The 26,580-nt window shown below is 37.0% G+C and overlaps 1 protein-coding gene across 3 annotated transcripts in view; it reads left to right on the top strand.

Moving 5' to 3' along the window:
- NKAIN2 (sodium/potassium transporting ATPase interacting 2) overlaps positions 1 to 26,580 on the top strand; it is a 517,183-nt gene that overhangs the window by 335,186 nt on the left and 155,417 nt on the right. The gene's annotated exons all lie outside the window — the stretch shown is intronic.

The raw sequence follows: 26,580 nt of genomic DNA, 5'->3' as shown, positions 1-26,580 counted from the left end.
GTAGCGAGTTTTTATCACCTGGGCTAGGGTTATACATAACCATAACTTCAGAAAATCCTTAGAAAGCTCAAAGTAATGCTCACCCTTTTCAATGTGAGCTCACTGAGACCAATGAAAAAATTATTCAGAAAACAAAGATGTATTTACCAGATCAATTCCTTATCATAAAGACAATCTCCATAAGACTCAGTTTTTTCTTTAAAACACCTCATAGCTTTTGAGGATTGTTAAGTATTTCAACTTAGTATGAAGTACTTGGTAGATTTTTGTAACATGCTGTTAGGTCTCACATGCATAGTGCATTTGCTTTGCACAGTAATTATTTTCAGACTTGGGCTTTGTTACTTACTGCCCAAAGCAGCCAGGCAATTAGCAATACTGGCAGATATATCTGCTGCTGAAATTGCAAAATTTGTCAGATGACATGGTGCATGTTAGCCTAAAATTTCAGCCTTAATTCTACGATACTGTTGTCTTGGTTCAATCAAATGCAATAAATCCAACTAGTTTAACTAAACCACTAAGTGAAGTTGTGCAGCTACTTTTATTGCAGTTTAAATGAGGCATTTTTCAATGTAATATAAATTAGGATCTGTTTAAGCTAAACAGAAAAAAACTGCTTTTAAACTGAGTTATACCTGCACACTGGAGTTTAACTAATTCACTTTATGAAAAAAACTTAATAACCCACAAATCTCTTGTGTGAACAAAACTTTATTCTTCCTATACAAAATTGATAAAAGATGATTAAATATGGTTTCCTCATCTTGGTAGAAAAATACAGAACAAGTCTCACATTTGACATATGTACACATTTGACACATCTGCACTTCCCTGATCTATATCAGATAGAAAGTTATGAAATAAAAATTTGGTTTTGCTAGAATACAAGAGCAAGTGTAAACACTGAAAATCTATTTTGTTAGAAAATATAAATAAATTAATCAGGTCACTGAAAAGCAAGTCCTTGTATCATTAGGGAGATGTGAAAATAAAATGTACAAAATATCTTGGTTCAGGTGATAGGTTCTTCACTATAATGAAGATGGTGGAACTGCAATGATATATTTATATTATCTAATGATCTACATTCTTCTAACATACTACTGAAATGTGATTCTTTCATACACAAACGTGAATGCAGACCAAGAAAGTTTTAAAGAAAAACATTAAAGATAAATCATTAATATTCTTCAAGCATATGCCTCGCTTCTATCAAACTCCTGAGTAAAGAGAGACTTAAGCACACACTTATGGACTTCCTCCCACTGGGACTCTGCACCATTATTATCTCTAACCATGTAAGTACAGGTTCTCCTGTGTTCTAGTGGAGTATGACTGAAAAAAGAAATTGCTTTTGACTTCAGAATAACGGAGTACTTTGGAAATATTTTTATTTCAGCAACTTGAGGCCTCTTTGTGGACAAGAGGCATTTGGAGTAGTATAGCTCTGCTGCAAAAGAAGAATATTTTCTACTGGTATAGATATCATTCATGACTCATACTTCATGGGAAATTTTATTGAAGATCACTTTCATCAGGCTTTGATATATTTTTTTATATCTGACTTCACTGAATTCTTTCCCAGCAAACAGTAAACACGTTTATGTAGGCAGCTCGACAGCACTCTCACATGTGCCAAATGCAGCAGGATAGGTGTCCTCAATGTGACACCAGGAAATGATAAAGGAAGAAGAGGTCCTTCACAAAAATATCACAAACACTTCATGTCTGGGGCCATGGAGTAGTTCAGGCACCATTCATGACTTAGATTTATATTGAAGCCTTCACTTGAGAAGCCCTGTCTCTGATATTGTCTTGCCAAGCAATCCAGATCTTCTGGACTTGTTTACATGAGAAAAGCCTGGAGAAGAAAGTGGTGGACAGCTTCTCAGCAAGATGAGATTCTCCCGTTCTAAAAGAGGAGCCTGCCCTTGAAGAAGCATGGAGCTGGAGATTATTCCAGGGCAGGGGAATGCAGGACTGTAGCTGTATGTTATGATTGCCCTGTAAGACTGTATCAGACATTAGGGAGGAAAGGGCCTGAGGCCATAAGTTAGATCACCAAGAAATTTTGGTTGATTAGTGATGAGAAAATATGAAAAAAAAAAGGGTCAAGATCCATCTTAAATAGGCACTGTGTTTTCATAGCAGAGGGCTGACATGGAATGTCTAACTCTTTTTTAACTGTGTGTTTTATTCAGGATAAAATGTTGCCAGAATTCAGTTATTTAAAAATAAATAAGCAGCAGGTTGAATGCAGATAAAGGTACCCAACTCCATTAGGAAGGATTTTTTTCTGCAAGTCTGAAAGCAGGCATTATCCTTCTTTGATAGAAAAACACAGCTGTGCAGTGCTGAGATACTAATGTGTTCTGCATTCAGCAGATTGTAGGGAAAACAGACATTCTTATTTTGGATACAATTCAAACTTTTGGCAGTGTCTTCCAGCTTCTGAGGTCATTTGCATCACTTCATTACAATGCACACACATTGTTCATACCTTGTTATATGCCAATTGAGTATTAGTAAGTATTTGCATATTATTGCTCCACAGCTTATTGAGAGGCATTTCATTTCAGTATTTTAAATATTTAGTGACCAGGTGTTTAACTACCAAATAAAAATAATCATGTCTGTTTCTTATGAGGAAAAAGTCTAACCAATCCAGGAAGACATTCTCAGTACCAAGCCAGTGAAGTGTGTAAAAATGTAGTGAGTTAAATTCTTTTCTCATTTAAAACAGCATAAATGTGCAATTATTCCTCTGAAGCAAAATGTACACCACCAGATATATTTGATTTTAATTAAAATTAGAATGTGGACTCTAGCAATCAGTGTGTTAGTGATGTTTTGTGTTAAAACACAAATACAAATACAATGAAAGAAATCATTAGTCATGCAAAGAATAAAGAAAACAGAAGAGAAAACATAATTTAAGCTTCTCCATTTTTATTTCACTCTTTTTCCAATTATTCACATTTAATATTTTTTCTGCATAGTTTTCAGTGGTTTTGTTTGTTTGTTTTTAATTGATGGCTGACGGTTAGACTAGTTAACATGTACCTAAATGAAAATAGATTGATTTTTCAAAGTCATAAAGCATCTTCTGTGCTCCTTGATTCAGTAGCTTTCATTATTTGACCATAGAATGACTATTAAGAATGTAATGGGATCATAAAAAAGACAGATGTTGCACTGGGTTATGTCAGGTAAGGTATCTCCGCTAGAAGTAGAGAGGTATTGAAGCTGTTTTATAAGGCGTGGCTGAATTTTCATACAAAATGCAGAGTATAGTCCCAGTGTTTGCAGCCAAGAACCACGTATTTGAAAACCAAAGATGTAAACAGAAGCTTTTGGGATGATCAGAGGTTTGGAGAGCTTGCAAGAAATGACTACGAGGATCCAAATTATTCAGTTGAATACAGAAAATTGTAAGAAAGATAGCTAGAGGAGACTGTTATTTTCCTGATATCTCTTTCTGCCTCTGTGACTTACAGTATTAGAAACCTCCTGAGATATAGAAAGCTATTCCATACTACCAGCCATCCTTGCCACTTTATGTGTACTGGGAGTAGTATCATAACCTCATGTCTGAGATAAGTGGCCTGAAGTATGTACACAGTAATTGAGATTTTCATACATTATGTATTTCTATAGTGGCATAATTATTTTTTTTAATTTGTCCTTTTCTTTTGGTTCCCTACACTGTCTATAGACAATAATTGATATTTTCTGTCTTTCCATTGTTGTTGACTTTTTTAGGTCTACAATAATTCCAAAGGCTCTTTTCTGACTAGTTGCACCTAACTCAGTCATCAATCAGTTTTTATAAGAAGAGGTTTATATTTTTCTTTGTATGCTTTACTTCGCAGCAGTTAGCCCTGAATTTCTCTCACATATTATTTATTCAAAGATGTAACTGGTTCTGGTCCTGGTATGCAGCCTATGTCTATATTACAGGGACTGAGTCACTGGTTCAAGTCCATCTTCTTGCACTGTTTAGCCCGGTCTCTGAAATATTTTTGTCCTATGCCATCAAATCATTGACTAGACAATTTACAGGCACCATTTTGGCCCTCAAAACAGCACTTTTTAAATGCAGCTATAAGAGAGGAAAAAAATGTTTATTGTTCAAAATTTATTAAATAAAGTTTATTGTTCAAATCATGACTGTATAGTCTACTTTTACAATGAGAAGATATTAATTATATTAAAGGGAAATATTCTACTTAAATCTGCTAGGTTTGTCCTATTTTTACATAGAGGCAATAGGCCAATTTCTCAGCAGCAACTTTTGCTATGCCCCCACTCAGATTTACCTTTATGTTGCCAAAAACCTTGAACTTTCTCCTCAGATTTTCATTATTGCAGTTCTTCATCTCTGCTCTGTCATGGGCATCTCTGCCAGCCCACAAATTTTTGGGGACCTGGTGCTCAGAACAAGTGTTTGGAATGCACCAGTTGTGTCATTTCCAGTGCTGGGATGAGAAAAGGATCACCTTGCATGTCTTTCAGAAGCTCTTTGCTTCTTAATATGGTATTTGCTACTTCTATAGCTGTTTAAGGAATATCTTTTCTATTGGTCTTATGATTCTGAGACCTACAGCAAAGGTAATGTATGTTTTGTTTTCTTCCTTTAAATATCCCAACCATTTACAGGAGATTTTCTGGGTGCCAAGACTATAATTTATTTTGAGTATCTTATCAGATGCCAGTATTTCATTGCAGTGTATAGATATTCCTTCTTTATTCATAGACTTTGAAAGAGAATGATTGATGAATGGAGTTGCTCCATCAGAGGTAATGATTAAAGCTTCAGCTTTTAATACTCACTCTAGATTATTTCTTTTTACCATTTTAAGTTAAAGCACTGAAGCCATAAATGTTTCATTAGACAAGTTTAGAGCCTTCAAACTCGGAAAGTATTCCGTTAAGTCAGATGACAGATAAAAGTTTGAAAAATTTCTGATAGAAGTGCTGAGGGCAGGTGTATGAGCCTTTTGCATAGTGATACCTTATTTTCAGCCTATTTTTCACCTAAATAAAAAAAAGGAAGGTTTTGGTCTGAGAGACTTCTACACATTTTCTTTCCTTTTGTCTAAATCATTGAGAAAAATAAAGAGTGTGTGCATAAAAGAGGAACTGAGTTCTTTGTAAAATAAGCAACCCCTCTATGAATTTGCAGCCTTATAACTATGACCAATGTTCTCCTAAATCTTCTAAATATAAGTGAGTAGATATTTTTTTATTATTAAAACAACTTTTCTACAGTGTTTTAATCATTCTTTTCTGCATTTGATGCTTTCCTGCTTGAAAAAATAAACATGTTTAAATCTTCATCTGCTGACAAGGCATGACCTGGTCTGATATACAGGCTGTAGCATTGCCAGTTGTTTCTTTTTGGTTTATTTATATCTGGATTGTTTTTTTCTTATTATCAGTATCACATTTCACTCTAAGTGTTCTATGCTTTTACATACCTGCAGTGCCAAAACATTTTAACACTTAATATTTTTTTTTAATTTAGAATTAGTCTTAAGAGCTAACATCTTGATCGTTGTTAAAGAGCAAAACAAACCTAAACCAGTCTAGATAAAGGCAATTAAAATCAGATTTTAAGATAAGCTAGATAAAGGATCCATAAGAAAGGCTGTAAAAGCTATTTGAGCACCAACATGCTATAACTAAATTCATACTGAGAGTTATTATTTTCAATATTTTTTTCTGTTTCTTGTAGAAAGTAATTTTTAAAATAAATTTTACTTTTCCAATTTTCTTTATTTTTCAAATGCACAGTAAAATATTTTTAAAATAGATGCAACTGGATTCATCTTCACACGTCCTGTTTTCCATACATTTAGAAATGTGTGATGTGTATACTGTTACACACAGCACAGAGAGAGCAGCTCACTGGCCAAAGGCAGTTTATTTTAACTTCCATAAAGTTTTCTCCTCTTCTATAAAAAGTCATTTAGAAATTAAAATTAAAACGCTGCCTAAGGCTTGCTTCTTACCTTCTAATTTTAAAAATCCAAGATCCCAGCATTCTTTGGCCTCACTCAGGCAAAACTGAGGTTCCCCGTTAAACTAAAACTACAAGGGTGCAGTGTTGTAAATATCAGACTGCCAAAAGCATGACTATTTCCATGCTAAGCATTTAACCTATCTTGATTAAAATTATAACTCCTGTAAAATTATAATTTCTGTATATTGTGTTTTAGTATCTAAACTACTCTATAGTATCCCGTCTTCCAAGAGAGTTATGATAAAAGTACCCAGAAAGTTTCCCTGTGACAACAAATACTTCTCTTAAATGTTGGACTTAACATGAGTCCTGCTTTGAGATGTTTGAAGTTTGATGGTTTCAGCAGCCATTCATGTCCTCAGAATATTAGAATATTGATTTGAAGAAACAGAAATAGATGTTCATATTAGCTATTTTTCTACTTCTCTCTCTAGAATGGAAAAAAATACAAAGGAAAATAGAAATGTCAGCAGGTGGGCCTAGGCCTCTGGTAATTCATTTGCCAAGTTCTGCTTTCATTTATGCCTATTTGATTGCCAAAATAAATAGGATGCCCAAGTTAGGTTATTCTTTATTTTTATTTTATTAACTCCAACCTTGGTCTCTCGTTCCCTTTTTCTTGCTTAGTGCCATTACAGACATTTCATTTATGAGTACTATCAGCAGTTATGAAAGAGCAATAAAAATGATTGAGGGTATGGAAGGGACTGATTTATGAGGAAAGAAGAAGAGCTAAATATGGAGTGCCTGTCTAAATAATGATTCATGAATGGCATGCTAAATATCTGCAAGTGTTTTAAGGGGGTAAATGAGAGAGGAATTAGGTAGGGTAGCTCAAAGAGAAGTAACCAGGAGTGACTGAATGGAAGTAAGGGAAGGATTTGGACACATTTTTTTATAGCCATATTTTTCTAACAGTAAAACTGCATGCAACAAGAAACAATCTCCTGGGGGTGCTTAAAGCAGTGCTGCCACTTGACTGGATCAAGTGCACCATCAGGACACTAGAAAAACAGTCTCTGAATTGGCCATAGCTATAGGAATTCTTTTTTTACACATATTTCAAGATGTTCTGCAGCCAGTACTTAACACCTTGGGACACCTTTTCTGGTCAGGTGATGAGCGTTAGGGAACAAAATCAATATAGACCCAGGTCTTTACAAATTATGACATAAACCACAACTTTAATCTTCAGTGCTTCAGTTTGTATCACAAAACTAAGAAAGAAATGCTTTGCCTTGCAGTATAGTTACAGGGATCAGGAAATCTCAGTCCTTGGTTCTATCCTTTATTTGTGGATGTTTGAAACAATGTACCTAGTCACCCACACTGAGATGTAATGACTATGAAGTTTTTGAGGTGCATGATTCCATAGTTTGACTTGATGTGTATGTCAAGTTCCCTTGAGCAGAGCAGGAAGGAAAACTTCCTACTGATAAGTCATCTGATACTGGCCATTCTGGTCATATCACATGGATATTCTTAAGTTGTGTAAAATGAGCAGAGAGAAATAAAAAGTTTCATTCATTCCCAAGGACATTTTATTTTCTGTTTTGCACATAAAACTTTATTCCCTTTCATTTGAAATTTCATTTAGTTTGTCAGTTCAACTCCTAAAAAAATAATCTGACTGACAGCTGCCAATCATGGGAAAAAATGCTTCCATTAATTTTGAATCCCAAATATCCACCTACCTGCAAAGCTACCTTAAAAACATTCACAGCACTAAGATTAGGGAGAGAAAACCAACCACAAAATATCTCACAAGAACAATAGTGAGACAAGCAGGAGAGGAGGACTTTGAATGCCAGGGAAGTTGCTCTCCTCTTTTTAGAAGATCCATCATTCTCTTGTTATTACTATGTGGAGTTAGAAAGACAAGGATTAGTGACTGTGTTTCCCCTACTCTGACATTTTATAACTTATTTCTCTATTAGAACATCCTGCTGGATTTGTAATGATTCAAAAATGTAGTTCCATTTCAGCTCCTTCATAAGATGCATTCCTCAGGAGGTGAAGGAATGGTAGAGGATAGTGCATCTGTAAAAGGACATGAAGCAGAATTGCAGAAACACAGAGTAGCTAAGGTTGAAAGAAGACATTAAAGGTCATCTGATCTGCCAACCCTGCTCAAGCAGGTCCACCCACAGCCAATTGGCCAGGTTAAGAATATCTACAGGGATGGAGACTCCACAACACTCCTAGGAAACCTGTGCCAGTGCTTGGACAACCTCTTAGTGAAAAAGTGCTTCCTGATGCTTAGAAAGAGCCTCCTGTGTTTTGGTGTTGGGCCCATTGCTTCTGGTCCTGTCACTGGGCATCACTGAAAAGACCCTGACTTTTTGTACCCTCTGTTTATGCATTTATATACCCTGATAAGATCTTCCTGAGACTTCTCTTCCCTAGGCTGAAGAGCCACAGTTTCTCAGACTCCTAATTTGATAGCTCACTCCTGATCAACTTTGTGGCCGTTCTCTGGAAGCTCTTCAATATGTCCACATTTGCCTTGTTCAGGGAAACTGGAAACTGAACTCCACACTGCAGGAGTGGTCTCACCAGTGCTGAGCAGACTGCTGAGTGGAGGAGTTCCTTCACCTGCTGACAGTGCTCTTCCTAATGTAGTCTGATCCTGTTACTTACTGTCAGCCAGCTTTGCCATGAGTGTAGTGCTGCTTCATATTCAGCTTGATGTCCACCATGGTCCCTCTTTTCTTATAAGACTCCTTCCAGATACACACTGGTGCCTGGAGTTATTCTTCCCCAATTTCAGGACATTACACCTTGTTTAACTATGAAGAGGTCAGAGTAATGATGCTCAATTTTTAAAGGACAGATGCTTTTGCTCCTTTTTCAGACATCCTTTCCTCAGTTTACACTTGAAGTTTGGTCATGCACTATTAATAAAGTTGTCTTTTCGCAATTGGTCTACTAGCATACACCCATTCAAATCTTACCATGGAACCTGCCAATTTGGACTAGAAAATATACAGCAAACATCTGTGAGCCAATCAGGAATCACTTCATTTAGTGTGATTTTTAATTTCTTCAGAGAAAGATGATAGCTAAAGGTCTTTGGATGCTAAGCATGCAATGACTATTAACTTTCTTTATGACTGCTAATTTTGTGTCTTGCAGAAGAGACTATTCATATTTTTCTTCTTTTACATCACACTTCTTACAAGAACTAGAGGAATTGTTATTACCATAATAAATTATGTCTAACAGTATCCATGAAACAACTTTGAGGAGAAGAATTTTTTTGAATCATGCAATCCTGAATCCTAAAAGCTATTTTGGGCTTGCTTGGGTTTATGTACTAGTGTTAATTACAGAACCAAGTAAAATATTAATATTTCCTTTCTAGAATACCACAGTAGGTGTAGAGGTTGCACCATATATAATCTGTGTTCATAGATAAGTATGACTAATGCAGCATACATCAAAAAGAAATCTGTCCTAAGGCACTATGCATGAGTCACAAAAACCATAGTATTATATTCAGAGTAATAATCAGACAAGAAATAACAGACTCCTAAAATTTAATGAGGTCATTTAGTCAAAAAGTGTATTCTTGGTTTGTTTTAAGCTATAGACCAGGGCTGTATGTGCTTGGTTCTTTTTCTTTCTTTTAAATTCTATTAAACAACCACATGCAATGGAGCTATAGATTACCATAACATTAGTCCATAACCTCAGCGAGGTAATACAAGGTGTCTGCAGTTTCTGTTTTGTAGTCGTGTTGCCCGCATATTATGGGAATCATTGTGATGAAAACAAACATCCCTGTAATAGACTGTCTTATAGGTGAATAATCCTTATTGTATCGCTGTAGGTGATAGGGACAACTTAAAAAAAAAAAAACCAAAACAAAAAACACTGCTTCAGAGATGGCTGAGTCCAGATACTCAAATAAAAATAGGTAGGAGATTTACCTTTTAAGAAAGGTCAGGAGTCAGCAAACCTGCACCACTTTTTTCTTCTGCTTGTAAGGGAAGGAATAATGCAGGAACTGCTGTCACAAGTTTTTCACAAATCACATGGTTTCCTTTTTCCTTTTCTTTCTGGAGTAGTATAGCTTCTGAAGAAAGGATGTTTTGAATTAACTGCTTCTTTTTCTTACTGTCCCTTATATATATCTGAAAGAAATATCTCTCCATTTTTCCTTTTTAAAAATTCTTTTTCTTTTTTCCGGAAGTGGTTGACTACCAATAAATGAATATAATTTTTTACTATCGTCTGCAGTGACATGTTGTTTCAGTTTGGTTTGTACCTACCTCTAATGTGAAGGAAAAGCAACTACTGCAAAATCCTGATATTTTGAACTGTTGGTGAAATTTTATATGGAGAGGAAGCCAATGTTTATTCAAGAACATGTTTGATCAAACACAAAGAATCTACTCTAAAAGTAAAGGATCTGTAAATTTTAATGACATAATTTCTTTATACATTCCATAAATTTGAGAACTGTCAGGCAAGAGATTCTTCTGTATAAAGATATGTCAACACAGGTTTTGAAATAAAAATGGGGAATCTTTTTCCACTTGTCCATTTGTGTCTAGCTTTTTGTTTTTCTGAGATGTCTTTCATCTATTGATAGCATAACCATACACACAGGGCAACATAAATTAATGATCCTAATATTTCAGTTGCAAATTACATTCTTCACTGCTCCAGTCCTGGAGCTAGCAGCCAGTCCTGAGTTAGTTGAAATTGTTGGCTATTATCTAACACTATAGAGCTGGAAAAATTGGGGGGGGGGGGGGGAGAGGGGAACCAGAGATTTTTTCTGGAAAAGCTTATATACAGAATATGACTTTATCCTGTAACAGAAAATAAAATGCATTAACATTAACAAAGTACTTTCTTGATACTTATCTAATTGAAGAAGAGGACTTTAGACTGAGGCCAGCAGGTTTGATGATTAACTGTGGTCAAAAAACACAATACTGTCAAAGATTCAACTTCTTTATAGTGCTGGTGTCTTTTTACACCCCACAGAGATAATGACTGGGTTGCTAGGAAACTTACTTGAGTTTAACAAAGGGTAATGTAGGCATCTTTTCTATGGAAATGATGCATGAACCAAAAGCTGTGTTCCTTAAGGAGCTACTTACCCTAAAATGCCTTTATTTTATTTTACAATGAGTGGACAGGTGCACTTGTGTCTTCACAGAAACATTTTAATGTATTCTGCTGCTGCAAGAGTGTATAAAGGTACCTTAATCAAACTCCAAGGAGGATATTTCCCTAAGACTTGATGGGATCAGTCTGTTTTCAGAAACACATAAATGTTCAAACTGTATCAGTGGAAGAACCAAGGGACATCACCTTTCTTTCCTGAGTGTGTCTCTAACGAAGTAATTCTGCAAATCTAACGTCATACAAGCAGGAAGTTGGAGGGGGAAAGAGTTATTCTTTGGTTTTGTTTTTTCCGTATCATGAAGGAGAGCCTTGGTTCTGAATTCCTTTTCCTTAAGACAAGTCTGCTTTTGTGAGTTTTTTTGGTACTGTCCCTTCACTTCTCCAGCCTTTCCTCTATGGCTTCAACATAGAGTAGGCAGCTGCAAAAGTGTTCTTGTGCCTTCCTCCTCTGAACTACCACAATGCCCAGGATCATTCAGACAGCTCCAGGGTTAGGTGGCTCACCTCTGTGGTGGGGTCTCTTAGATGCTGCCCCTGTCTCAGCACCATCCTCTGCACAGGGTTTAGAAAGAGTTTCTATCCTGGGATAAACCTATATGAAGCCAGTGAGGACACTAATACACCACTTTTCTTATTTTAGGGGCATTTCCCACCAGGCCACAACTTTACTCTGATTCATATCTATTGCCCACAAATTTAGGCAGACTTTGCAATATTTTTATGAAAATATTCTACAGACATTCTATGTGCTGGTTGAATGCTATTGGTTTTATCCTTTCTGAATTTTATTAAAATTTTCTGTGAGCTTTCTCTTCTCGGAGTAACCATGGCAGCATAATTACCTTACCTGCTATTTCCTTCTTTCCCTGTTATCAATATTTTTTCCTAGGGTATCATAAGTATATATAAAAATAAACCCCCACATTGAAATAATATTAGGAGGCTTTGCTGACATTTTTACCCTCACAATTTTACGACCACTGAGAGTAGATTTGCTTTTCTCGTTGGGAGTATGGTAGCTATCACTTGCTCTGTGCAGGCCACTTTAACATTGTTGAGATCATAGAAATATTATCAAAACTGATGTCTGATGCTCTGCAGCAGAACAATTTATTTCTTGCTGTCAAAAGAATAATGATATAAGTTTAAAATAACAAGTCGAAGAGAAAATAAAAATAGATGTTTTGAACTTCAACCTATAATCATGGTTCCTGATTACAGTGAGTATCTGAAATTGTAGATATTCAGAATACTGAGCATGGGTTCCAAGTTTTTTAGTTTTAAATATCATCTCATAAGCAAAATTATTTATTTTAATGTCAGTCAACAGTTCTCACTTTATCTATGAAACAAATTATCCTAACGACCCCAGAAATTCCTTTGTAGAACTCAAAACACATGATTCTTTATGGCTTTTTGGTTTAGGATGTTTTTTTGTGTGCTTTTTTGTTTTGTTTTGTTTTGATTCAGTTTGGGTTTTTTGCCTTTTTTTTGTGTGTGTGTAATTGTTGGCATTAAATCCATGTTAAAGTCAGGAATAGCTCTTTTTAGAAAACATATTTATATTGTGAGCAAGATTAACCTAAAACAGTAGTAAGAAAGAAGTATTCTAGCCCTTGGGCATCCCAGAAAAGGTAAACATAAGACTTAATCAGTTTTTTATCTATTAAAAAATTCACCAATTAAAACTATGAAAGTAATGAGAACAGCATTTTTATTGTTATAAAAGCAATCGTAAAACTGGGATTTGATTAAGAAAATGAATGCAACTGTCCTGACTACAAGAGAAGGAAATTAAAAGGTGAGAGAGGGGAGACTTGTAAAATTTTGGGGAATTAAGTCTGGTGAACTCAGAAAGGTCATCTGAAAAATAAGTAGTTTATATCACACTACTTGTCTCTATATAATGCATGCTATGCCATTTTTCAAATTTTATATGTAGGTATGTAACAGTTCTAATTGTAAAAGCAATAATCAATATTATAAATGTGATAATTGGCCAGTGATTATATAAAAAATCATTTTTGAATTTATTCAATTCTGCATTACTGAGTTTGAAAGAAGGATAAAGAGTCTGGGGCTGTTTTGAAGGAGAATTGAACTAAGAAACACTGATCCTTCATGAGACTCACTAAATTTGTGTTGAACTGAAAAAGCCCAGAAAATTGGTTTCTTTGAATTCTGCAAGATCAAATATGCCGCTGACTGAAATCTTGTCTAGTGATGAGCAGAAAATTGATGGGTCTGATGGTCCTGCAAGACACTTTTATTTCATTGTCTTTATTGAAACATAGTCACATGTTAATTAATGTTTCTTCTCAGACCTTTCAGCAACATTTTCACATCTGCTGTATTCAGTAGTAGCTTTTATTCATTTCTGCATCCAAAACACTGCAGAGATCAATCTGTGCTGTATGATATAAAAACAACTAGAAGGCAAAAGCTTCAACTTGATCAAAAAGTTAAAATTTCCTTTTATATTAATGAAATTGCCTTCAAGTGAACAAAATCAACTTTAAAAATAGTGACTGCAAGGCTTACATTCACTAACAAATTTGGCAAGCAGAAAAAATATAGGCAGTGATCACGGAAGAACTGCAGCTTGGGTCTTGTGAAGATTGTGCTGATCCACAATGTGCATTGAGCAACAAAAGTGCCAATTATGGCTTTAAATACAATAATTATTATTCAGGTTCATCTGACCACAAAGATATCATCAGACACGTCACTGACTTAAAAGCTCTTTAGAACTCAGTGATCCTTCACATATCCAGAACTGCTGTTTTTTAAGGATCCTGCTTCACACCTGAGCTATGTTTTGTGTGCCTCTACCTAGAAGGCAGGTCATCTGGATTCAGTTCTTTCCTTCCTGTAACAGCATTCAAAACCAAAATGTCTCCCAACTCCTTAATGGTGTCTTAGTCAACAAGCTGAAAAATCTCCACCAGTTTGAAGGATTTATTCTACAATGAAGAACTCAACAGAGGGAATTTGTAGAGGAGGATGCACAAAACTACACCCTTGCAAATTATGCACTTCTTTTATAAGAAAAATATACTAATTCTGTTCTGTTTGTGCATTTTCTGTTTTGAAGCCACTGCTAAAATATTGAATAACATCTTTCAGAGAACATATCCAAACCCTGATCTCTCCGGATGATCATCTTATTAATGAACTTCCCAAAGCCCTGTGGAGCCGTACCCTTTCCTGTGGTGATACAACTTCAGAAAGATAGAAGGAACTTATCTCTAGCATGAATAGCAAATAGCATAACACCTGGTGCTTTTTATGGAAATGCAAATTTTAGGTTGGACTCCCTCTCACTTTTACACTGAAGACCTGACAGAAGGAGGTGGATATCAAAGGGAAAGAAATGCTTAACACAGGAGTGAATATAAGATTAACATAAGGTAGTTTTTTATATACAGCCTTTTTTATTTTTTTACATATGACCTAACTATGCTTGTTCATTGTGTGAGATTTTTAGGTTGCAGTTCTAGTACTTAACCCAGTAAGTCCAGCTTTTATTTGTGATAAACATGCTTGAAATTCAAACACTTCCAACAACTTGTAGTTGGCCAAGTTGTTCATTAGACCTATCACTACATAACTCAACAACTAAAGTAATGCCAGATGGTTAATCAGGCATGACATCTGAACTAAAAATCCATGCTGTGATCCATAGAGTTAGCTGTTCTCACTTCTGAAATACCCCATGCAGAGCTCATTATCCGGGGTTTCCTAGGACCTATTTTGTAACACAGGGGCAGCAAAATGAGCTCATTCCTAATTTGGCCCTACAGCTCCATTAGCCACAAATGCAGCCCAGTAGGAGATTTTCAGAGCAAAGTTTTTGGTGCTGAGGACCTGACTCACACATTATGGAGGGTTCAGGGTCAGACTCTGTGGTTTCAATGCCTGCAGCAGTGAAAAGTCTTTGGAATATTTCTAGAGTACATCTGGGTTTTTTGCCCAAAAGGACTCCCTTGCAGTATTTCTGGGCCTGCTCTGCAGTGTAAACTGAGGCCAAAAAAAAATCCCTAAATTAGTCTCACCCTTGTGATGTGAAAACCTGGGAAGTTGAGGGATTTCAATTCTAAAAGGATTCTTGGCTTTTGAGCAAGCTACATGAAATCACATGGCCTTAGAAATCCCCTGAGGCATTGGTTACCCTGTGCTGGCCAGGCAGCTCTGACACAAGCAGCACAACCCCAGCTGGGTCAGGGGAACCCTGCCATCCCCTGGACAACGCCTTTAGTTCAATATCATGGCACCAAATTTAGGTACCTTTTATAAAGAGGCATCTTGTGTGCCATGTCATGCAACTCTGCTGGTAATATTGTCGACAGTGTGGAGCCCCCTGTGGGATCAGAGCTAGGCTTTTCCTCCAAAAGCAGACCTCCATCACCTCGTCATCTAAATCATTCCTTGGGCTCCACTGACCCTGTCTCCATCCACTGTAGCAGAGCCTTATAGGCCCATACAGTGGGACTGTAGATATTTATTACAAAAGCAGACGCATACATGAGACACAGCAGTAGATGTCTTAATCTTGCACTGGATTTGTTTCTTGAAATCAGAACCTGGCCATGATGAATCTCCCAAAGGGCTTTATAAGTACCAGCAGAGTATTCTTGTTCAAATCATTCACATTAGGATTATTCAGATCAATGTAAATCTTTATAAACTGATCTTTTAAGAGGGAGTATATTTTGAAAGGGCAAGTGACTTCAGCAAGAGAATGTCAGGGTCCCAGAATAGACTCAAAAAGCTGGCTTCCCTTTGCAGGGAAACCAGATCACTTAACACTGTATGTTATTGGCAGAATAGCGAGTTTTTAATTTACAACATAATTTATTTTTGGTTTTGGAATAAATATGTTTATGGAGTAAATTTAGGATTTTGAGTTCTACAGGAACTATCCAGTAATATAGTAAATTTTAGAAAATATTAGTTTGCAGGGAAATCATGCAGCCAATGAATAATTCTCCTCCCTCTTTGCCTGTTGTTATTAATTCCTCTCTTGCAGAAGAGCAGTAAATCATTTCTCCATGTGCTTGAGGGACAGATTTTTCCTCTTCTCATGCACAGACACAGACACTGCCTCACAGCTGAGGGCTGGGGTCATCTTGCTATGCTTAAATCACTTCTGTTAGCTTTACAGCCCTCATTTTACACCATCCACTTTCTTTTACTTCTTTCTGCATCACTTATGGAAACTGAAGGACAAGATCTACCTGCTTTACAGTGACAAGAGTCCCTCTGTGACAGACAAAGAAAAAATTTAAAGATACAGATGGGAAAAGGCAGAAAGGCTGGAAGATCATTAGCAGGCACATCTGTGTTTTAAGAAAGAAGTTAAATTTAGGAGAATTGAGCATCAACATAAATGTACTCAGCCGTCTGAGCCAGAAGGCAGGGATAGGGAGCAGAATGAAGCTCCCATAATCCCAGGGAAAATGGTCAGTGGTCTTCTACACCACTCAGACACACACACAAATCTGTGGGGCTGGATGGGATTAAGCCAAGAGTACTGAGGGATCTAGCAGAAGTGCTACCTGAACCACTTTCAAATCAGGAAGTAAAAATATTTTGAAGAATAAACACTTAGAGACAAGCTGAATGTCTTTCAAAAATTTTGATTGTCCTCTCCTCAAACCTTGATATAATTCTATGATCTGATACTCAGAAATCACTCCTACTTTGTATGGAAAATTTGTATTGCAGTAATGATGAGAACTCATTGCAGTGCCGTTGGGGTCTTTGCATTTTTAACACAAAGAGTAATGTTGTAACTGAAAAGTGGATTTGTCTTTTTTTTTCTCTGCTGTTTTTATAAATTATGCAAACCATAACCCATGGCAGGTCACAGCACAAGATTTAGAGAGCAAGGGTCTTCTCTGTTTTCCATTCCTGATGATCCAGACTTTGATTTCTAGCAAATTTAAAACTAGAAATATCTAAGATAATTTTACGTTCAAATTGTTCTGATAACTGAACTAAATAAACTTTAGTACGGAGACTGTAGCTGACTAATTTGGTATGTTTCATTAATTTATATAATTTAGTTAAAAACTGCATTCTATGGTCCATATTAAGAGCTAGATCAAAAAAGCAAATCAGCACTTTTGAATTTATATTTTTAAGGGTTTTTTTCTGTTTTTACTTTTTGTTTTGAAAAAAATATTCTGAATTATCTTTTCAGATGTTTTAATCAACCTTTCAAAATGAAAAAAATGCTTTTGATTTGAACCCAGTAGTAAGCATAATACTAGCTAAGGTTTGATTCTTAGCTCCATTTTTGGTGATGAAAATCAGATAAATTACTTTTGTACAATTTCAACTACTTTTACACACTTCTTGGATGTTACCGCTTTGCCACTGATTTGAGAAGTACTTTTCAATTTATTTTTCCAACTGATATCTATGTAGAAAATTCACATCTTCATTTCTCCAGATAAATACAGACAAAATATAATAGAAAAGAAAAAAAGTTTCTTTTCCAGAGTGCAATTACTTCAAGGTATCATTTTTGCACTTTGCATACGTAATAGGAATGGCTAATACCATTCCTTGCTTTCAAACACTTCACCTGTGCTTGACATGGAGAAAATGTCATTTATTATGTGGCTGCTAACACAGTTTCTGTTCATTGACCCCAATTATAGGAGTTATCACTGCTCAGGCTCAAGAAAGCACTTAGGCACACACTTGAATTCCATTAGAGGGACTTGTTTAGTGGGCAAAGGCAGACACAGGCTGGAGTCCCTGCTTGAACAAGGCCCATCTCACCACTGGCCCTGCCAGCATCGATGTCCCGTAGCACACCAGTCTCTCATTGACTCCAGCAGGGCAGCTCGTGCAAAGAAAAGGTCAAAATTAAGTACATGTCTGAAAATTGGCAGGACCAGAAGCTGGCTGTCTTTGTAGTTACCTACAGGCGACTGCAAGCAAGCCTCATCCACAATGCAAACTGGCCTCACACCTGCTGCCTCAAAGCCTGAGTGTTGTGTCAAAGCTGGAAGGATGATGTTAGACTATTCCTTGGGCAGCCACTGTGGCTGCTGCTGTGGGCCATGGTACCCCATTGCACAGCTGTGGTGATAGATTTGGTGTTGGGGTGCAGGACAAAGAGAAGCCTTGGCAACAGAGATGTCCATGCCTCTGCATTAAGCAGCTGTATCAGTCACAAAGAAAACAAAGTGGTTAAAAACATCATTCACTACTGCACAGTTCACACAGAGCTGTCAGAGCTGACATTGGAAACAACTTCCCAGCACACCCGTTGGGCAGCCTTTCCCCAGTTTCCCTCACGTACAACTCATTGACAGGAGGGGCCAGGGACATCAAGGTGCTTCTTTATGAAACAGAGAAATGGTGCTCATGTGTGATTAGGGAAATTAAATTATTTTATTGACTTCTTTTTCCTTCAGAGAAGGGAAGCTAAGAGTGAGCATCTGTGGTAAAAGAAAACCTGCTTGTGTCTGCACAGAGCACAAAGTTTTCATACGGGTGAGGGATTTAAAGAGAGATGGTATCTGTAATTCTACATCAAACCATAAGCCAAATTTACGGTATGTCATTCACTTCCCTTTGATTATTCTATGGTTTGGTCTTGGTTTTGTTTTTTGCTGAAGTGGTTTTTACTCTCACATGACAGTCCATTGAATTTAACAGAAACATCCAACTCCTGTCATTCTTGACAGACTTGTAGATCAGATTATGAAAATAACCTTTCTGTCTATTATGTCACTAACAAATCAATGCACTGATGCTTCAGGTGAATTACTTCTTGCTAAAAACACAGCCTGCCAACAAGGAAACAAATGTATAAATTACCTCTGGGCCAGCCATCACATGTATTTTTTTCCTAAACTGAATTACCTCCTAGGCACTTGCTGCAACACTCTTGTATCAGAACAGACAATACAACATCATGATTTTCCAGGACAAAGAAAGGAAATGTAATGAAAATGCCACTTTTAATAAGAAAGCTCAATAATATTCAGTCTTGGTTGTTCCAGCTGAGATATAAATGTCTTGCACTTCTTTCTGGAATTCAATAACTGAGAGAAAAAGGTAGGGATCGGGGGGTTAAAAAATACTTGGCTGTGCTAAGCATATAAGGTCACTGGAATTATTGCTAGAACTGATCTAATAGCAGTTGCTCTTTTGACATTTTTTGCAAGATTTTTCAAGTCAGCTGGAAGGGAACTCCTTACCTGCCTAAAGCATAAAAATGATAACTCAGTTTTTTCTTCAAGATTGAAGCTTTATCGCATGGAGACCAAAAAATTCTAAAATATTTGGAGTGAAACATTTTTGTAAGACCATTACCTGTGCACCGGCACAATGATTGAATACAACTGCACCTCAAAGTCATGGACTGGTATTGGGAAAGACCTGGTAGTCAGATATTGAAAAATGCAGTTTTTGCATCCACAAGCCATTTTCTGCTTTAAGATCATCTATTGGCCTAAAAAAACACTGAGAGAGACCTTCTGACTTCAGACCTGTTTTGTGGAGTATGTGCCTAATGTAAAAAACACAAGCAAATTAGTTCACTTTCATGAGACTGTCCTGGGCATAACATTAAGAATGAGTGCTTTTAGCCTCCAGGAGACAAAATCCACTATTGCCATACATGTGTGATCAATAGAGATATTTCAATTAGAGACTTGGGCGTGAGTTAGGACACCCTCAGCTGAGGATGATGCTTCAAAGTGGGGGAACTGGCTCCTTTTCACTACTTTCCCCTTGGTCTAAAATTGCTGAAGTAAGATTGCTGCGTAAGTAGTAAATCCCCACATATCAGAAAGAAACTATGGGCAGAAGCTGAAAGGTTTTTTGATAAAAATTTTAACATGTAGCCCTGCTAAATGTTCCTACTTTTCCACTGAAATAATGGTATTTTTGGTTTCTTCTTTTGTTTCTTTTTTGTTAATGACAGTTTCAAAATACTTGGGAAGACCAATGTTTTGCTTATTTTAATTTTTCCTCTTTAAATCTTATTGTGGCATACATTTTTATGCTTAAAGGAAGAAAACAAAATAGAGAAAAAAAGAATAAAGGAAAAGAAATGTTGATTGAAATATTTAATCCCAAGACATGTTCTTTTTGAGCACAAGACAAAACTACAGCACTAGTATTTCTCATATATCACTTTGTTTACAAAACTGTATCAGTTTAAAAACAAGTCCTAAATTTTAAAGTATACATTTTATGTTTTGAAAATTAAAAACTTGAGGTTTTTTCTTCTGAGATTTTTTTTCATATTATACACTTCAATTCTAAAAAGAAAATTAAACAAACAATAAAAGAAAGCCTGAATGTTTTGAGTTATTTTAAAATCCAAAGGACCAAGCAAAATCTTATACCAAAAATCATGGTAGCAAGTAAAAAAAAATCTGTTGTAATGTAAGTTTCTTATTCAGGCCCAAAACATTTGTTCAAGCTAAATTGTACAGAATTTAGGTAAATGCCCAACAGACCATACTTCATTTATTTAAAAAAGTCTGCTACTGGGAAAGGATATTTGGATAATGATGATATAGTCTTTATCTTTTACAAATGGTGTAATAATGAAATATTTTCCTTGTTGAATCTGAGTAAAAGGTCTCTAATCAGATTTCAGGGTTTCAAATCCTCATCTGCTACTTTGGGGTAGATGGGGTACAGAACAGCTGAGAAATAAATTAGTAAACCAAGGCTGGGAAACAGAGCAGCAAAGCACACAGGAGTCAAAAAAGGAACACAAAAGCATCACACTCATTAGTCAAAAGTTTAGCTTACTCCCTTTGAGGGGGGAAGACCAATTCAAGCCCTTATCCCCAGGCTGTTTTATGTATTCTCACTAGAGAATTATTGCATGGAGAAAAAAACTCAAGGTGCATAAATCACCGCAAGATAGATAAGGTACTTTGAAAAACCCTGCTATGTTCAGTTTTGTTTTACTTTGGTTTTTTGGGTTTTTTTTAAGGAAGGGAGAATATATGATTGTTCATTAGATTGGCATTGCAGGATGGCACGACCGTAGTGTTGATGATGCACTTGATCTCCAGTCATACTGTATTTCAAAGAGAGTTGTCCTTTGGATAAGCACTGTTTGGGGTTTACCTAAACGTTACACATGGAGAAAGTTTGAATGGCCTAAGCACAGAATAACTTAGTTTGAAAGGGACTTTTTGGAGATGATCTAGTCCATTCCTCTGGCTCAAAGCAGAATCAGCTATAGCGCATTTCCCAGAACCATGCCTAATGAGTTTTGAATATCTCCAAGGATGGAGGTTCTACAAACTCTGGATGGTCTGTGCCAGTACTCTGTAAACACAGTAAAAAGTGTTTCCTGATATTCAGAGGGAATCTCCACATTTCAGTTTGTACTCATTGCCTCTGCTTTTGTAACTAAGCACCCCTGAATAAAGCCGGTCTCAATCATATTGCACCTTCCCTGCAGGTATTTGTGCACCCTTTTCCCCTTGAGCCTATTCTTACACAGCCTGACCAATCCCAGCTCCCTCAGTCTCTCCTCTTATGACAGATGCTCCAATCCCTCATCTTCATATCTGTATGTCCATACCTGTCTTGTGTAAGGGCGCCCAAAACTGGGCCCAGACCTCCAGGTGTGACTCAACGAACTGCTGAGTAGCTGGGAAAGGATCACCTCCTGCAATGGCTGGCAGTGCCCTGCCTAATGCAGCCCAGGATTCCATTGGCCTTCTTTGGTGGGAGAGTGTATTCATGGCAGGGCCTCAGGTCCTCTTCTGCAAAGGTTCCTTCCACATGGTCATCCTCCAGCCTGGTGCTTTGGTTTGTGCTTCCAGAGGTGTGGGGCTTTGCCCTTCACCTTGTTGAACTTCATCAACATCTGATCATCCCTTTGAACTTCATCCCTGAACATCACTCCTGTTGAACTTCATCAACATCAACAACATCAATATCTGATCATCACTCCTGTTGAACTTCATCAACATCAACAACATCAATATCTGATCATCCCTTTTTTTAAACCATATATACAAAATATAATTATTCTCAAGTTACAGCACTCAACACTCAATCTTATATGATTGCAACTTTCCAAATGTGTGAAATTACAAGTGCTCTGGTGAATACCATTGAACCCTTGTTGCAAAGTAAAAACTGGTGTTTTTCTTATTCTGATCTCAGTTGTCAAAATACAGAAAATTGAACCACTGAAAGTTTTTGAGCTTTTCGAGTACATGATAGTTTTATGGATGACTCCTGTTGGCTGATTTAGAATTCAGAGAAACAAAGAATATCTTCTGCTGCTTTTTATTGCTATTTTTAACTGTCTCTTTTATCAAATGCAATAATAAATTGACTTGTCTGTAGTGGTGAAAATCAAGGATCAAACTGGAGTTCTTGTAATGATGACAAACAGGGTAGTCATTGAAGCAGAAAGGCTCCCCAGCCCCTATGGAATTGTTTGTACCTAAATAGAACTGTCATCCTCCTCAGGATTTCATATTCTAGTGCAAGTAGTGATCCAGCTATGGTGGCTTAATCAATCCCATTTTGACATCAGTCTAGTTTTATGAGTTCCAATAAACGCATTTCAAAAACAGATTCATAAGCTGTAGGATTCCTCAGCTGTAAGGTTCCTCAGCTTGTTGTTCCCAACATCTAGGCCAGTGTCAGAAATGTACATGAGCAGTATGCTTGAAATCTGGGTGAAGAAACAGTAATTGCAAAAAAAGAAAGAGGTTTGGAAAAAGAGGCAGGACACCAGTCTGTGTGCACAGGGCTGGAATTCTTCATCTAATTTTACCACTTTTGTAAATAGCTCTTATAAATAAAGAAACAATTTAGACTTATAAAGAGGTCCTCTAATATAATTACATAGTTCACAATGAATGAAGAAAAGTAGAACCTTTCACAGCAAGGAAGTGAGGGTGATTAATAGGAAAAGAAAGCAACAGATTGGAACAGAGCAGGAGGCATCCAGGAAAGACTCAGGCTGCGTGTAATCCTTATTTCCAGGAAAATCAAGCAATCTTGCATAACAGGAAAGTGGTGGTAACAAAAACTAAATCTGTGTTTGTAGCAATTATGGGGGATGAGGGTAAAAATGGAGAATATGAAGATGAAGTTCATTACTACCCTTTTTAAAGGAAAAATTAGGAAGTCAATGAGACAGTGTGGCTAGACATAACTTTCTATCAAATGGCTGGCAAACACTGGAGTGTTGCCACACAGGAGATAATAAATTGGATATGAGCTGTTTTCTAAGAAAAATTGATCTGCTACTGATATCGGGTGCCCCGTCTAAATGTAAATCCCTGCAGACTCCCTCTGTAGTGACTAGTGAGAAACCTCTTCAGTAGTAATTTATCATATTAAAAAAAAAGTCAAAGATTATTTATTTCTTATAGAAGTCTTCAGTTCGTTCAGTGTTAGTGAAACTAAAAGGCTGGGTGGAAGAGATTTTATCAATAAAGGCCAAATTGATCACATTTAAAAAGAAAAACAAAACTGTCCTTCTTTGGAACTAGAAATGGGTCTCAGGAAGTTACTGATCCCTACAGCTGCCACAAGGCTGTACCTAGGAAGTTTCTAACATGTTTGTCAAAGCTGTTTATTAGTTTTTCAAGTACTTCAATAGCTCTAGATTTTTTTTCTCCTAATTTTCATTACTTTGAATGCAAAGAAATTATTTTCATGGTGAATAAATTCTGTAAGGATTATTGAACACATATAATCTACTGTGCTGTAAGATCATTTTAGACATTAAAGGCAATATGCTTGCCCCTTCTTATCTGCCTCCCAAGGCACCTGATTCTGGCCATTGACAGAGATAGGACACAAGTCAGGATGCATTTTTTGTCTGACTCATTACAGCCATTCTATCTTTCTAATATTGCCCCTTAATATTCTTTTCTTAGTTAGGATACACTCCAGTCACTGCAGAAGAATATAATGCTTTCAAACAGTCAGAATCAGATGTGAGATTTGTAACACCAATTTCTAGGAGGCATTTTTTCAAAGCAACAAGTTTAGCTACACTAAAGTGACTCCCAAACAGAAGTGACCAAGCTGCAAAGGGTAGAAGTTAAAAGGTGACGATCCCTGTTGGAGAACAAGAACTTCTGGCTAAGCTTCAAGAGCTCTAGCAGCAGGACAGAAACACTGAGTGTTTAGTCATACAGTGTCCACTACAGTTATCACTAAGATCAGCATGTCTGGAAGGAAAACATTCACTTGCTATCCAGTGGTGGGAAGAGAGTGAGAAATAATCCTAGCCATCTCTTCAAGGCTTCCTGTATTCTGATTATCCCAGCAGGGCTGTGTGAGACCAGTGCCAACAGCAGTGCTCCTTCCTGGCAGTGTCAAAGTTGGTCAGGCTCTTAGAGCACAGTATATATTTTTTCAGAATGAAAGAAGAGAGGAAATAGATCACAGAGCAATAAGCAGCTTACAGTCACACCTTGCCTTCCTAACACAGCCTATTGCACATCTAGGAACTAATTTTCTTTAGTCTGTGATTTTTTTGTTCTGATTTAATGTCCCCTATCCTATCCTATCCTCCCCTTTATGGAAGTTATGGATATAGGAGCAGGTAACACCCATGTGCTGTAATGCATGTATCTGCACAGAAATACATATAACTCTTGTAGTACACTGATGCAACAGTTTTTGGATATTTCATCATATGCCCTAGCATCTATGTCAATAGAATATTTATTATTGCATTCTTCCAAAACACGTCATCTGTGACAAAGGATGAAATCCTTGCAACTGCTGCATTTTGCATCTATGCTATTAGATTAGTGAAAAATTGCATTCCAGCTGATTTGTGGAGGCAGATGCACTGTAACCCCTGCCCCACTGAAAAGCGGAAGTACCGTGCTGAAGGAGCATGACCAAGTCACAGTGTTTTAGAATAAGAAAACATTATGATGCCAGTGGCAACATGCAATAATTTGATAAGAAATTCCTAAGAATGTCAAGGTTTATAGATGTTTGCAAACGTCAGTGGCACCGAGCGCTAGGGAGCTGGACAAAGAAATCCATTTATTTAATTTCAATGAAGCACCAAGATATTGTCAAACTGAAACAGAGTTATAAGGGCCTTATAGAGTTTGCAAATAGAAAACAAAAGCACAGTGCTAGGAAATAACCACTAGGACAGTAAGAAAAATATGAAGTAGATCCCACAGTGCAGCATAAGATACTACAATATGCAGTACTTTATTGGTTTTAATGCACTTCAGAGGAACGAAAATGGTAAATCAGTGGAGAAAAGGCAATGCTGGCCATGCTGGAACTTCTACAACCTTCTAGGAAGCAGTAAAGGACTCACATGAAGAGGGGTTCTGCCCTGTACATAAACAGTTTCACAAAATGTGTAGAAGATATCAATGTGAGTCCAGTGATCCTGTTCACACCTGTCAGGCCCTTCAGGAGAAAGTGATTTCTGTATGTGAACAAACAGGCTTAGCTGGATAGGTAGAGTGCTCCAAGGAGGAGAGCACCCCATAAACACTGAAAAAGGAATATGGGAAAAGTTCAACAATGGCTGTCAGGAATGACCAAAAGGGCAAAACATTTTCTCATGCCAAAGAGTTTTATGCAAAGTCCATTAGAGGAATGACACACACTGCAAAGAAGCTATTGAGATAATGTCAGGCTAAACAGGCATCCTTTAATGACAAAGGAGCTGAGGTTCTGAGACTGAGGAATCCTGATTGGTTCAGCCACATTTGGGCTAAAACGAGTGAAAGACAACAGGCTGAGCCTCAAGGGCTCCTGATTGTGTTATACCAGTACACAGTCGAACATTAAAATAGGAAAAACTGTCCTAGAGTGGGAGCTGTCTCTCCTCAGTGGCAATAACACAAGAAAAAGGATATTATTTTGGTCAATGCAGCAGAAGAATGGTTTTGGTTATTAAAGGAAAAAAAAAGTTGAGCATGAAGACAATTTTGTTAACTTTCCCCTATGGTTGTATATCTGGTACCAGCTGGTTAGTCCAGAAGTTTCAGAGCAGAACTCGTTTTCAGGAGGGAAGAAAAAAGGAAGGTAGGGAAAAGGACTGAAGCTGGTACCTGGAAAACAGATTACATGTGTAAACAGCCATAAACTGCAGTATCTCTGTAGACAGGTTTTATTTTATGAAACTTGTATTTTAGCCTTGTACATTCTTCTACAATGCAAGCAAGAAACATCAAGATGGAGCTCAAAGCTTTCAAAACATGAACATGGAAAACATTCAGAACTTCTGTCAATCCCTTGCTTTTCCATAGGCAGACTGTGCTGTCCGAAATGTCCTCTTCTACAGGCTGGAGAAGGGAGTAGCAAAAGCAGGGCTGCCCTGCCTGGGAGGATGAGCTGGGGGGATCTGGGTGACCACAATACAAGCAGTGCCCTCAAGGACCTGGGCACTGCTC

Source organism: Camarhynchus parvulus, chromosome 3 (assembly GCF_901933205.1).
Source record: "Camarhynchus parvulus chromosome 3, STF_HiC, whole genome shotgun sequence".
NCBI lineage: Eukaryota > Metazoa > Chordata > Aves > Passeriformes > Thraupidae > Camarhynchus > Camarhynchus parvulus.
Note: the sequence above shows the minus strand (reverse complement) of the source record. Positions and strands in the feature narration are given on the sequence as shown.